Source organism: Ambystoma mexicanum, chromosome 4p (assembly GCF_040938575.1).
Source record: "Ambystoma mexicanum isolate Mex_15411 chromosome 4p, UKY_AmexF1_1, whole genome shotgun sequence".
NCBI classification, from domain to species: Eukaryota; Metazoa; Chordata; class Amphibia; order Caudata; family Ambystomatidae; genus Ambystoma; species Ambystoma mexicanum.
The window spans coordinates 902,025,964-902,041,692 of record NC_090927.1 but is presented as its reverse complement, the minus strand read 5'-3'; the positions used below and the strand labels follow the sequence as shown (position 1 = coordinate 902,041,692).

Below are 15,729 nucleotides of genomic sequence, written 5' to 3'. Positions count from 1 at the left end.
CCTAGGTAAACGGGCTACCTCAGCTGCTGCATATACTACGCGCATAGCGAATAACACTACGCTACTGGTGAGTTAGGCTGACGCTCAATGAAACCTAGTACAAGGTCTCCAAGAGGTCCCAGAGCCCATCGGGTCCAAGCTTCTCACTATTGTGGCTGAAGGCAGGCAAGTGAACCAGAATGTAATAAAGAATACTCTGGACATGGCTGAAACAGCAGGAAGATCTCTGGCCCAAGGAACCTTACTTAAAAGGCACGCTTGGCTTCGTACCTCAGGGTTTAAGCCTGAAACACAGGCCTCTCTCATCAATAAACCAATTGAAGAAGCTAAGCTCTTCGGAAAAGTGGTCGATGAGGCCCTAGAAACAGCCAAAAAAGAGCATGAGACTCATAAGTCCCTGCAACAAATCACTCAAAGACCTTCCCCCCCCAGAGAGGAAATCATTCTCGTCGGTCCTTTTGAGGGCAGTCCCGTGCAAGTCAGAACAACTGTGGCATGGGAATCTTTAATACTGGACAAACATCTGGAAGCCCTGCATACTACCCACCAAGGGTTCAGCGATGTGGCAAAACCAGAGGTAGAGGCCCCAATCCTAGAGGAGCCGCAGCTTCCGGTCAGAAATGACCATCTGATCCAGGTCCCCTCCCATGTCACCCCGGTCGGGGGGCGCTTAACATCTTTCCTCACGGAATGGGAGGGGATAACTTCAGACCTGTGGGGTCATAAAAATGGTTGCCCACGGGTACTGCATAGAATTTGCCCGACCTCCACAATTCAGACCACCGCGCTGACAGCGCCTTTCACCAGACCATCTGGAGATCCTGAATCAAGAGGTGGAAGTGCTGCTGGGAAAGGGCGCCATAGAAACCGTTCCTATTTTTCAGGTAAACAAGGGTATTTATTCAGTGTACTTCCTTGTACCCAAAAAGGACCTCACAATGCACCCCGTTCTAGACCTGCGCCCAGCGAACAAGTTAATAAAACCTCAAAACTTTTGCATGGTAACGCTACAAGAGGTGATCCCATTGTTGAAACAGGGGGACTACATGGCAACATTGGACATGAAAGATGCATACTTTCATATTTCAATGTTGCCAGCGCACAGGAAATATCTAAGGTTCATGATAGAGGACAGGCATTACCAATTCAAGGTACTCCCTTTTGGCATCGCTTCAGCGCCAAGGGTGTTTACAAAGGTCCTGGCAGTAGTGGCAGCACACCTGCGCAGCTTATCTTTCCCGTTTTACCCTTACCTCGACGACTGACTCATAAAAGGGGACTTTTACGACGCATGTTTTTGAACACACAAAAGACCGTAGACCTTCTGTTCAGTCTGGGGTCTCTATCAACGAGAAAATATCCAGTCTAGTCCCCAGTCAAAAAAAACAATTTCTGGGAGCTCTAATCCGGACGAAAGACCGCCTCGTTTTCTCCTCCAACGAGAGGGTTCAGAACATGCTTTTTCAGATCCCTCCATATGTAGCCAGTCGGGAGGTCACGGTGCGCAAAGCCATGCGTTTGCTAGGAATGATGGCGTGGTGCATATACTGGTAGTTGTCTCGCCATCCCTCGTTCTCTCTCTGTAGTGGTGGTCAAGAGAAAACCCTCTTGAAAGGGAAGACCTTCACCACCCCTGCAGTGGAAGCCACTCCCACGACAGACGCATCTCTCACGGGGTGGGGGGCTCACCTGCTTCAGCAGACAGCACATGGAGTGTGGTCCCCTCAATTAGCGTCCAACCATATAAATTTACTGGAGCTCAGTGTTCAAGGCATTAAAGGCCTTTCAGATGCAATTACAAGGTAAGATGGTGCTGATTCTAACAGACAGCACTACAGCCATGTATTACCTGAACAAACAGGGGGGCACTCACTCTCCTAGGCTATCCAAGCTGTCCCAAAACATTTGGATATGGGCTCTCAGAAACAAGATGTTTCTGTTGTCCTAACATATTCCAGGGAAACTCAATCTTCTGGCAGACGTGCTCAGCATCGATTTTCCTCTGCTCGAAGAATACGAATTGCGCCTGCACGAAGACATTGTGTCCAACGTCTTTGCAGAATGGGGCTTCCCAGAGATCGACCTGTTGGTAACTCAGGAGAACGCCCAATGCCAAGACTACGCCTCCAGGTACCCCCAGAACCGCTCCAAGGGGAACAGTCTGTGGATAACATGGTCTTGGAAATTTGTCTACGCTTCCCCCCCATGCCCCCTTCTCAACAAGATAGTGCACAAGTTGCACCAGGAACCAGTCACCATGATACTGGTGGCCCCCATGTGGATCGCCAACTCTGGTTCGCTCATCTGATGGTAATGTCCCTCTCGACACCAGTAAAAACTACCCTGCCCATACAACATGTTGTCTCAGGACAGGGGGAGACCCTACACCCATGCCCACAAACTGTTAACTTAGCAGTTTGGCTCCTGAGGTCATAGAGTTTGGACACCTACAGGTCCCTCGAGGTGCATGGACATACTCAGGGAAGCTAGAAAACCTAACACACGTTATTGCTATGCCAGCAAATGGAAACGTTTTGTCATCTGGTGTAATTCTAAGGGCATCAATCCTATTGATTGCTCACCCACACACATTGTGCTGTACCTAACCCATCTGTTGAACACTGGGTTGGTCTTCAATTCCCTAAAGGTTCATCTGGCTGCTCTGTTAGCCTACACCACATCACAACAAAAGGTGTAGTCGTGGAAGATACCAGTGATTAAGGCCTTTATGGCAGGGCTTAAGAGGATTTATCCTCCCATTTCTCACCCAGCTCCTCGGTGGGACCTAAATCTAGTTTTGACCAGGCTCATGGGAGCTCCCTTTGAGCCAATGCATAAAGCGAGTCTGAAAGACCTGACCTATAAAACGGCTTTCCTAGTGGCTATCACTTCTATTAGAAGGGTTAGCGAACTACAGGCACTTTCTGTCCTAGTCCCCTTTGTTACAGTCCACAGGGATAAGGTAGTTCTGCGCACTCACCCCGGATTTGCGCCCAAATTCATCTCGAAGTTCCATGTGAACCAATCGATTGAACTACCTACCTTTTCCAGAATCCCACTAGCATGGCCGGAAGAAGCCTACACACACTAGATGTGCGCTGGCCAGTCATGTTCTACCTGGAAAGAACACAACTACTGAGGAAAACAAACCAATTTTTCCATTTGTGGCAGCTGGTAGAGAAGGGTATCCTGTCTCTAAATCAGCTATCTCAAGGTGGATTGTCAAATCCATCACACTATTACACTCTTGCTAAGAGAGAACTGCCCTTCAAGCCTAGAGCACATTCTACTCGGGGCACTGGGGCTTCCATAGCATTCATTGCAAATGTTCCCCTTGAGTCCATTTGCAAAGTGGCCACCTGGAGTTCTATACACACCTTTACAAAACACTATTGCCTAGACACTCATTCTAGGTCTGATTCTCAGGTGGGACAAGCAGTACTAAGACATCTTTTCTCTACTGTTCCTTCTCACAACCCACCTCCAACACCGGGTACTGCTCGCTAGTCTATGCACAGCATGTGATTCTAAGCAGATCAACAAGCATCAGAAGACACGCATTACTTACTATAATAGCATTTCTGATGTTTGTATCTGCTTAGATTCACTTGCGCCCTCCCTACCTCCCCGCTCGGGGTGGAAGGAACATAGACGTCTTTCTACTTTCTCTCTTCTTCATGTACTCACTCACAATAGCCTTGGGCTCCCTCATGGCAGAAAAAATACAATCGGAGGGACCTTGTTGTGTGAGGGATTTTGGGTACACTACACGTCACAAAAGGGATAGTGTTACAGACACGCCTATGCCGACGTCCCCGAAAGACAAGATGCAATACTCTGCGGTTACCACTGGATGTCGGACCATATGCACAGCATGTGAATCTAAGCAGATACAATCATTAGAAATGCTATTACGGTAAGTAATGCAGGTCATCCTGTTTCTCCCAGCCCCATTTTCTTTTTACATTCTTCAAAAGATTTGATCTCTGCCTCCTACATCATGTCCTTCAATTTAAGGCATCCTACAATCTACCACTGTCTAAAGGAACCTCCCTCTAACACTGGGAAAACTGGGTTTTGAAACAAACAATTAAATGGAAAGGGGTTCGTCGAGAGCTCCCCTTTCGCCAGCAGGGAATCCCAGGTGTCCACTGTTGATGCCTGTAAACCATTCTCGCATGACTCAACTGGCATTTACTTTTTTTACAAGATGGATTGTAAAAGTAAGGGTAAAGGCAATTTTACCTGGTTTTACTCTTTACATTTGTACACGACCTTGCAAAAGTTGAAAATTATTCCATGCATGAGATCCAGCAGCATTTACGTGCAAACGTGTGCAGTGAAATTACCCCCATTGTGTCGTAATGAGAATATACCACTGTCTCAACTTTTGTTTAGGGAAGCTTGTTGTCGCTTCACTCTAGATGGGCACCCATGCCAATGTCTTACATTTTCTGTATTTATTATGGAACACACGGTCAATTAGCAACTGGGGGCAAGAGGCAGCCAACTAGTTTGCTTGGATCGTGGCCTGAATCACATGATCCAAGCCTGCTTTCTGATCAAGCTCACCGCTGCTCAACCCCACACCTTCATCCTATGTTTCCCTGCTGCTTCCATCTCTCCCCTTCCCACCTCCCACTTACCTCTAGGCCTTCCCGCACATCTCCTCTCATGCCGCCATGGAAATGGGTGAGAGGCTCCATTCGCAGCATTGTTTTCCATCGCGACCATGTTGATTATTTCTTTGAAACATCGGGTTGCACAACCCATTGTTTAAAACCAATACGTTGCTATTTGCATCCCATGACGTTAACTTGGTGTGCTAACAGCAATAATTGCAATCTATACTTAAATGCATCAAAAACGTGCCATTATCTTGGATGTGCAGACCCCTGTTCCCTCCCCTCCTTGGGCCCCATCCATAATGGAGTCGCTGAAACTAAAAATGTAGGCTGCTTTTTAGATTCTAAATCCCGTCCAGCAAGCAAGTCTGGGAATTCTGGAATGCATGGCATTTCCCGAATGCATGGCATTTCCCTTTGCACATGTTTGCTCAGATCCTGCTTTTCATGAATATGCAACAAGTCTCCAGCCCAAATTCGTAAAATGTCATCAATATACCATCCTGAAAGGACAACATGATTCACTGAAAATTCTTGGTGCTTCCAGTTGCGCAGTGTACCAATGTCTATTTACATATCTGTATGCACATGATCAGATTTTTCCGCCATTGCAGACTTAATTTGAAGCAATAACTGGCTTCCCTGGATGTTCTTGGTGGTAATGGCCCGAGTAATAGGTGTGATGAATTGTGGGATTCAGTCACTTCTCCCCAAAGGGGGGGGCCTTTCCTTGTGAGGCTAGGGAGAGGTGAGCCCACTACTTAACATTACCCCTAGGGTTGGCGGCAAGCGGGACCTCATAGGAAGAGTCTTTTTCTGGGGATAGCGCCTCCTTTTCTGTGAAGGAACGCTCTACATCACTTTTTCCTAGACCAGTTTTAACCTCAGGGCTTCATGCGACTCCGAAATAACCAGCTGCTATTTGTTATTGTAACATAAGCGCCAATGTGCGACATGTGGAAAACACTGTAACAAAGAACAGCCGACCAATAGCTCATGAGAGAGAAAGGTCTATGAGCGTCCGCTGGGGAGGGACCAGCCGAATAACGATATAAAAAGTGAAGATGGACTAGGAAGAGAGTCCTGAAACCCAGCAGTTTCAAATCGGCTTAGGTGGAGAAGCTGAAGGAGAGCGGAAAACCCTCCGTCGAGAACCAGCCTGCTGGAAGAGGCTGGAGGCATGGAGAGACTAAGGTGCTGAGCGGTGCAAGGGGATGTCGGCCCCAAGAGAAGGAAGGAAGAAAGGCAAAGCGTGGTGTGACTCAAAAGGGGCATGGGCTGTGCAGCCCTTGTACTACACTGATCCCGCTACAACATGGACTATGCAGAAGCAAGGAACAATTGAGTTAATGCCAAGGACGTTCAGGCTCCCAGTGTCCTCCCGACCCGGCACACAGACCCAGTGACACATACCCTTACAGACCAAGGGAAAAGGGAACAGCGGGAGACCTTGGATGAAACATGTGAAGAGAGTATACAGGGATTACGTATACTTGTCCCAGTCCGTGGTTAAGGATATGCAATATTGAAGAGTACACTGAAGTTCCTTCCACTCGTCCCATGAAGTGAGCCAAATAGCCCTGTGTGAATTTTGAATATGTGCCCAATAGCCTCTCTGTGAAAGCCGAATTTAGAAGTGTGACCAATAGCCTCTCTGTCAAAAGTTGAATTTAGAAGTGTGCTCAATAGACTCTATGCGAAGGTCGAATTCAGAAGTGCACCCAATAGACTCTCCGTGAAAGTTGAATTTAGAAGTGCACTAGAAGTTGAACTTGGAAGTGTGCCCAATAACCTCTGTGAATCTAGAAGTGCCCCAATAGCCCCTTTGTGTAAGTTGAATTGGAAGTGGGCCCAATATCCTATTAGACTAATACCGTGCCTAGTTGAATTGACTAATCTCCCTAATTGAGCCTCTATACAAAGTTGATTTAGAATCACGCCCAATATCCTCCCTGTATAAAGTCGAATTGACAGAAGTGTGCCTAATAGTCTAATATCCCCTGTACAAAAAAAAATTAAATTTGAATCTAGAGATAGACCTAATAACACTATACAAAATTGAATCAGGAGGTAGACCCAATACCATCCCTGTGTGCTGTTGAATTTAGAAGTGTACCTAATAGTATCTAATAGCCTGTTATCATCTCTGTGTACAATTGAATCTAGAAGTGTGCCTAATAGGACCTAATAGCCCAATATCACCTCTGTGTACAGACAAACCTAAAAGTGCTCCTAATAGTCTAATATCATCCCTGTGCAAATTGAACTTAGACGTGTGCCGAAAAGCATGCCCCCACTGATTTTAGAATTACAATTAGAAAACCCTCCTAAAATCCACCTAAAGCTTGTACCAAGCAGGAGTACACCCACCCCACCAGAGTTTGTCGGAAGCGACCACTGTGGACCGCCCCCACTCCCCGATATGCCTTCCCTCCCTGCCCAAATCATCCCACCCCCCTTTGCATTCCCCACCATTCCCCTCTCCAAACACCAAGCCAGAGGGGCACGATGGCGAGCCAACCACCCTAAGACCACTCCTCCCCCGAACCCAACCACCGACCAGCCAATGTTATCCATGCCCCGCCCCTCACTATCATAACTGGCACACCCCGCCCAGCACTCAACCCCCTGCCTTGCCCAGAAACCCCCACCACCTTCCCCCCCCCGACCGCACCCTTTCCCCTCCCTAAAAACTGCACGCCTAGCCCTAGCAAGAACCGAAGCTGCATCCCTCTCTCCCTCTGAACCCCCTACCCACTCTCACACTCCAATTGCTACAAAGAAACGAAAGAGGAAACGTACCTGGTCCCCCTCAATCTCTCAGCACTCATCACCTCCCCAATCTCGACCCATCACCTCATTCCCACAATCACCTCCTTCCCCCGTGGCTTCACCCTTCCTGAAACCCCTCTCCCTCGACTTCTCATCATCTGCAACTGAAACTCCTAACCACCCACACCCCACCTTCAAATCCCCCGAACCAAATCAGATCATCCTATCACATTCAGCTACCCAATCCCGCCCGAAACCCGCCATTTTTTCTGCTCGCCCGCTATTCCCATCGAGCGCCACCCCCCCAGCCCTTCCCTCCCCAGTGTCCACTCTCTCCGCCACCACCCCCTTCCGCTCCGAGACAATCTCACTTGCCGATGTGAACTGCATCCTATTTAATGCCCGATACGTAGCAAAAAACAGACACTGCATCTTTGACCTCCTCGCCTCTGACAAACCAGACCTGGTTTTCATCACCGAAACTTGGTTCTCCGACGACTTTGCCCCAATCACTAATGAAGCCTTCCCCCCCTGACTACTCCCTCATCCCACTGAACCGTCCCTCCAGAGGAGGAGGAGTAGCATTCGTCTTCAAGTCTCTCTTCCACACCTCAATCATCGACAACCAACCTTCCACTCCTTCCTGCGAATCTCTCCCCGTTAAACTATCCCTCTCCCCGTCGCTTTCACATAGCTTCCTAATAGTCTACAGGCCCCCTGGCTACGATAGACAATTCGCAAACAACCTCTGTGACTCAATTGCCACCCTTCAACTAAACCATCCCAACTTCACCTTTCTTGGAGACTTCAACATATGGCTCGACATCCCCACCAACCCCATGACACACTCTCTGGTTGACAGTTTGGACGCAATGAACCTCCAACCCCATATAAAGGGTCCGACTCACTATAAAGGACACACTCTTGATGCCATCTTTAGCTCCAACACCCTGATTCATTTAAAGCCCCCCAACCCTATTATCTGGTCCGATCACTTCATTCTCTCGTTTGCCATTCACTCACCTGACTCCCTTCCCGCACTCGAATCTGAACCTCCGAATCTACGCAAATGCTGGAAAAAACTAATGATCGTCCCGGACCTAGCCGACGCACTCCTCCAGTCTCCACCACCTACCTGCCAACTCAACAAACAACTAACCCCTGATGCCTTTGACTCATGGCTCAACGCATCTCTGATGCGGCTCACACCCCCTTGCAAACATCAACCCGCCGTGGCATCTTCCTCAGATGGTTCACTCCTGAGTTGAAGATCACTAAACAACTATATAAATACCTAGAACGCAAATGGCAGAAAGAAAAAACCCAGGAGAGCAGGGTCACCTTGGCCCGACACATCTATCGGTACAAGGCCGAAATCCGGAAAGCAAAAAAAGCCCACTACAACTCCCGAATCCTAAACTGCAAAAACCCAAGCAAAGAACTTGACAAAATCATCTCCGAATTCACCAATTCGACTTACAACACGACTGTCCCGACTCCCTCACAATCACTGTGCGACTCACCATCCCTCCACTTTTACACCACGGCTCTCGAAAGAACAAATACTCTAGCCACCAAACTGGCCCTCTTACATCCACCAAGCAATTCTCCCCCCCTACCGGCCGGCTCATCAGCTGCAACCACTACGCAACCAACGATCAAATCCTTTAGTCCAATATCACCACAGCAATTTCTCAAACTTTTATCTGCCTGCAAACCATCTGGCTCGCCACTGGACCCTTGCCCAGCCACAACCCTCAAAGAAATGTTTGCTTCCACCTGCGCAGGAGAACACGCAAGATCCATCATAAATGCCTCCCTTTCCTCTGGTATCTTTCCCGACGCATTCAAAACGGTTCATGTCAAACCTCTAATTAAAAAACTTTAGCACAACCCTCTCGAGCCCAAAAACTACCGCCCCATCTCAAACACCAGATTCCTTGCCAAACTCATTGACCGAACCGTCTACTCCCAACTAAACGCCTTTGTCGAAGCCAACAATCTCCTAGACCCCGCTCAATCAGGTTTCAGAGCCCGTCGCGGAACTGAAACCCCCCTAACCTCAATTTGGGATGACCTTAAAATGACGGCAGACTCCGCGGGATGCGCAGCACTAATCCTTCTTGACCTATCCGCCGCCTTTGACACAATCACTCAATCCTCCTAGACCGCCTCCACTCCCTAGGAATTCGTGGAACCGCTCTTAAGTGGATAGCGTCATTCCTCAAAGATCGGCAACAAATAACGATACTCTCCACCTATACCTCCCAAGCCCGACCAGTCGACACGGGAGTCCCACAAGGAGCATGCCTATCTGCCCTCCTGTTCAATCTCTACTTGATCACCCTCCCAGCAATAATTCGTTCGCACAACATCCTGTGCTACAACTACGCCGACACTCAACTAATTCTAAAACTCCTGAACTCAAAACCCAACTCCTGACCTGGCCTCCTGCCTCCCTGACATAGAACGCTGGATGACCCAAAGCCACCTCTTGTTAAACCCCTCCAAAACGGAAATCATGGTATGTGGCAACTCCGAACTTCTTCCGCACCCACTACCCTGGCCATCCGCCATGTGTGAATCACCCACCCCCTCCAACTCTGTGAAAAATCTTGGATGCACCCTTGACTCTGACCTAACACTCTCACGCCAAGTCAACAACGTCTCAAAGTCCTGCCACTACCACCTTAAAACCCTTAGGCGCATCTTTCCATATCTCTCCTTTCCCAACAAACTCCCCGCGGTCCAATCAATCGTTATATCAAGACTGGACTACGCAAACCCCCTATACCTCAGAGTCCACGCGTACCAACTGAATAAACTCCAAAGGGCACAAAACGCTGCAGCCAAATTGCTACTTGTGCTCGGCCCAAGAGACCACATCTCCCCAGCCCTTAAGACGCTGCACCGGCTTCCAGTGGCCCGAAGGGTGACTTTCAAAACCCTGTGCATCTCCAATCGAGCACTGCACAAACCCGGACCTCAATATCTTCAAGACAAACTAAAACCCTACCACCCCCCACGCACCCGAATATCAAGCTCAACCGGCCTCCTGGTCATACCGAAGACAACTCAAGCAGATTAGGCGGATCATCATTCTCAGCCTTGGCCCCCACGCTATGTAACTCACTCCCACCCCACATCCGCCTAACTGAGGATTTAACATCTTTCCGCAAACTGCTGAAAACCTGGCTCTTCCCCTGAAACCAACCCGTACCAAACTAAACCCAAACAGACCAACAGCAACTCAAAGACTCCAATCCATCAAACCACCTGATGCGAGAAACTGACAGCTTATAACCCCTAATATAAACTAGGACAGACAGAATTAAACAAATAAAATAGATCAAAGCAGTGAAATGGCTAATAAGAGTAAATCATAAGGAAACAGTAAAGAGTTTCAAACTCCTGAAATAGACAGAATGCACGTGGCGTGAACAAAGGGAATGGCGTGGATGAATTAGTTAGAATGGATAAAACAGGTGGAACAAATGAATGCGCTGAGTGGAAGAATGCACGAGTGGAAGAACAGATACCTATATAGTTCGAATGAGTGGAAATAGTGTGAATATGTAGATCGGATGAATGTATGGAATGGATGAACAGATTGAGTGGATGAGTGTGTAGAGCGGCTGGATGTGTAGAACGGACGAGCGCAAATACAGAGAAGCAAGTAGAACGCGAGAGTACGTAAAACAGATGAATGTCCACAACGAATGTGCGTAAACCAGATAAATGTGTTGAACAGATGAGTATGTAGAGCACATGAGTGTGGATAACGGATGAATATGGAAGTGCGGAGAGTGTGTAGACTGCTGGAACAGATGAATGTACAGACCTGGCGAATGAACAGAGCGTGTGATTGTATAGGGTGTATAGGGTGGGTGTTAGGCAGAAACCTGTGCTGTTCCCTTAGGGATCACTGCAAAAAGCTTAGGACTACAGGTGTTGGCAGTAAACCCAATTGGTAGCTGTCTGTACCACCCAGATTTACCTGGTAGCTGTGGGTGAGCAGCCAGACTTCTCTCAAGAAGAGTTAGACAGTATATAGAGTATGCAAGATAGGTACCAAAATAAAGTAGCGCAAGCAAACACTGACCAGAGCTTGGGTATAAAAGTATATAATTCTTTATTTTAAAACACACTTTGCAATATACACTAACACTAATATGGCAAGCAAGTTCAAAGACAGTCACTATGAATATATATACATCCCTGATTACTTATTGAACAAGTCTTAGTTAAAACACCACTTATTTTCAGACGGCGGTGAGAGCTTAATCTAAGATGGCACTCCAATAAGTTAATTAAAAAGGGAGGGAAAAAGGCAGAATTAGGAAAATACACAATACCAACACTTTAAGAGAACCAGAGCATGTCAGAAAAGGCAGAGTCTTCTGAGGAGCAATAAAGTCATAGGCCAAGCTCACTCTTGGAGAGAGCAAGGCGGAATGTGTCCAAGATCACACAGTTGAATAGTACTTTAAAGAGTCTTTGCGGATAGTTCAAAAAGGGTTGGATCAAGTCAGGAAAAGTTAGTTTGCAGGTCCCAAGTAACCCCAGGATAGAAAGTCAAGGATTTACGGGACACCTTGAAAAGTCTGCTGCAAGGGAGACCAGGCGGGACACAGTACCTGAAATGGTGAGAAAGCTCCAGCGGGGGCAGTTGTTCCTGCCAGCGGGTGCAACGTCGGTGGTTCGTCCAGGGGAAGAGGAGATCTCGACGTGGAGGAAAGCTGGAGGTCGTTGCACTGCCAGGGAAGAAACCAACCGCAGAGTTTCCCGGTTAAAAGGTACTACCCTTTTATTTGCAGTAGTGTTGAAGCGTGGCTATCCGGCCGCCGGGGTGCTTGGCATGGGCGATTCGACCACGAGACGATCCAGGAAGCGAAAAAGAGGGCAAACTGGTTATCCCCACCAGTTCAGAGGAAGAAGACTCTCCGGGATGAAGATCTTCTCTGTCGTTGGGAAGTGGTGAGATGGTTCAGCAGGGCTCCACCGGTGGTGTCGTCGTTGCAGGTCGGCTCAGCTTCTCCCCTCTTTGGATTCTTTGGTCCTGTGGCGACTTCTCAAGTTCCAGTCCCCAAAGCCCTGCTTTTATGCAGAAAACCCCCATTCATCAGTCCTAGCTGTCACTCAAACATGCTAAATTGTAAGCCGGGCGGCTCACCAGTGGGCCAATCACACAAGAGTGTGACTTGAGTTGCCAAGGCAACTCAGTCCAGGGTGCCTTAAACCCCCCTCCCACACATCCTGTAGACCCAGAGTGGCACCACTTTTGGAGGCTTCTGTGCAGAAGCCCGCCAAAAAGTGGAACAAAGGGCTCGACTTGGGTTGGAGTTACAGAGGCGAACACAAACGCCATTTTAAAACGGAGTCCTGGCAAAAAGACCCAACCGGGGAATATATATTAAATAAATAACCCGGCGGTATCTTTAACATTGCACCAAAAAAAAGTGGTGCGTTTAAAATGAATGGGAAAATCCCATAGGAAATATTCCGGTGGAATATTTCGTGTGGTAACCACTGCCACCAGCCAGAAACTCGATGAGGGGGGACAGCACAGTGCCCCCTCGAAAAACAGACCCAGGGGCAATCTAATTACCCCTACCAGTACTTCCACAATATGATGGTTTGTACTGGTTCTGTTCACAATTTAAGACTAGTGAAGTCAATGGTGACTTTACATGCCCTGGGAGACAGTAGTCAGTCCCAGGGTATGGAGTCGATGTTTGGGGGGTCACTATGACACCCCTGTGCTACTGCACTGAGGGTGCTGTGTAACACACTTACCAAAAATACATGAGACCCTATGGAGTAAAAGACCCCCATAGCCCATAAAACACATTACAAAGTCAAAGGATATCTCAAATCATGTCTAAGAGTGGGAGAACAAGAGTCTCACTCTTAGCAGGAGAAAAAAATAAACCCCAAAAATCCAGCAAAGCTGCTGGGGGACTCACTAGGTTTGGGAAATTAGCCGGATCGGAGGAGTGTATGGATCGGAGGAGTGTATGGATCGGAGGAGTGTATGGATCGGAGGAGTGTATGGATCGGAGGAGTGTATGGATCGGAGGAGTGTATGGATCGGAGGAGTGTATGGATCGTACAGAGAGGATGAGTGGATAGAGAGGATGAGTGGATAGAATGGATGAGTGGATAGCCGGTCAAGTGGCACAGCGAGTAGAGCGCTCGCTTTGACATCGGTGCAGAGTCTGCTAACGCAGGTTCGAATCCCGGCGGGGCCAAACTCGGCCTCGAGGTCGATAAATGAGCACCACACACCGTGGGTAATAATAATAAGCAGCGCTCAGATACCTGAGGGTTTGTAGCGCTATATAAATGCCAAATTATTATTATTATTGAGGGGATAGAACGGGTGAGGGGATAGAACGGGTGAGGGGATAGAACGGGTGAGGGGATAGAACGGGTGAGGGGGATAGAACGGGTGAGGGGGATAGAACGGGTGAGGGGGATAGGAGGATAGAATGGATGAGGGGATAGGAACGGACAGAACGGATGAGGGGATAGGAACGGACAGAACGGATGAGGGGATAGGAACGGACAGAACGGATGGAACGGACAGAACGGATGAGGGGACAGAACGGATGAGGGGACAGAACGGATGAGGGAACAGAACGGATGAGGGGATAGAAGCGGATAGAACGGATAGAGCTGACGAGTGGATGGAGCGGATGAAGGTATAGTACAGAGGAGTGAAGAAATAAATATATAGAACATGATACTGATACTGATGCTGAATGCGTGAAAGCGCGATTGCTTAAGATGAGTGCGAGGAGCACATGAGTGCGTAGAGGGGATGAGTATTCTTCCATCTACTAATAGAGGGGGTGAGTGCGTTGAGGGGATGAGTGCGTAAAACAGGTGAATGCAACGTACATGTGAGGACTTAAAGCGGAGGAATGCCTGGAGCGAACGAGTGCCTGGGACAAACGAATACCCAGAGTGAACGGACGTGTCGCGTTGAGAGGACCAGTACGTAGAACGAATGAGCACAGATTACATCCAATACTGATGAGTGTGTAGAATGGATGAATACGTAGAGCTGCCGAATGCTTTGAGCATGGGGCAGGCAGGTGTGCATGCGTGGGTCAGACAAGAGTGCATGTGGAGAAATGACTGGAGTACGCATGGCGGACTGGAGCGCGCGGAGTGGACTCTTAAGCATGCGGGGCGAGCAGGAATGCATGAATGCGTGAAGCGGACCGGAGTGTATGGAGCTGACTGGGATGCCTGAGTGGATAGGAGTGCATGGAACGGACCGCGTGCATAGAATTACGTGTCGTATATAGTATCGTTTGGAATGCAGAGAACATTTGAAAGAGCATATAACCCATCATATCTCACCACCATGCTTACTCTCTCCTTTACATCACCACTCAAATAGAACACAGAGATACTATGACACCATTCGGTATAACTGTTCTCATAGCAACATCTGCCACTCACTCCACATCATTCTAAGTAAACATTGCTGGTTACACACCCCCCAGCCAGGCGTTCTCCTCAGGCCTAACGCAGCCACATCCGGTCTGGATAAATCCTGCCAGAACGAACACATACTCCTGATCTCTCAACAACCACACCTACCGCTAAGAAGCAGCTATCACACGGATCCCTCACGAGCTGCACACATACCCGGTGCTCACACGCACCTTTTGACTCTCTACTGATCAGAACTTCGGTTCCCAAGGGTGTTCAACCTACCAGCGCCTTCAGACCATACCAGTGGTATATAAGGCACTATATAAATGCAAAATAACAATACCAAGGAGTGAGGAAGACTCTGGGGCTACTCAGACTTGTCCCAGTATATAGACTGAACTATAAAGGAGGGTTGAGCCCTCAAAAGAGAGTGTAAATCTACATGCGCTAAGCTCTGAAATAGCATTAAAAGGAAGTTTGTTAAACCGTAGGACCGTTGCACCTTAAGGGTGGAAGAGCCCCCTTCAATTAAACAGTTAGTACAATTAATAGCCAAGAAGTATATGAAGATCTATTGAGGGTGGGGGAGCCTATCAAGTAGGCAGGAGTCCTTCTGCTGGACTTTAGTTTTCTGTTAGTGGTAGGGACAGCACAGATTAGCTTTGGGACGGAGGACTGACTGATTACTTTTAGACTTTGCTATTGATGACGAGCACATTAGTTTGTTTTGTTAGGTAGCGTATCCTAGAGTTAGGGATTGTAATGCCTTTTCTTTCTTTTAATAAATCACTATTAGAATGCCAGAACCTGGTATGCCTCCTCCTTATGACCTACCACATATGCCAGAATGTAGTGATGTGGGGTAGGAGATGGAGCATATTCA

At 48.1% G+C, this 15,729-nt stretch overlaps 1 protein-coding gene across 4 annotated transcripts in view; it reads left to right on the top strand.

The window, feature by feature from the left end:
- Positions 1–15,729, top strand: part of CASP8AP2 (caspase 8 associated protein 2) — a 558,668-nt gene that overhangs the window by 301,226 nt on the left and 241,713 nt on the right. The gene's annotated exons all lie outside the window — the stretch shown is intronic.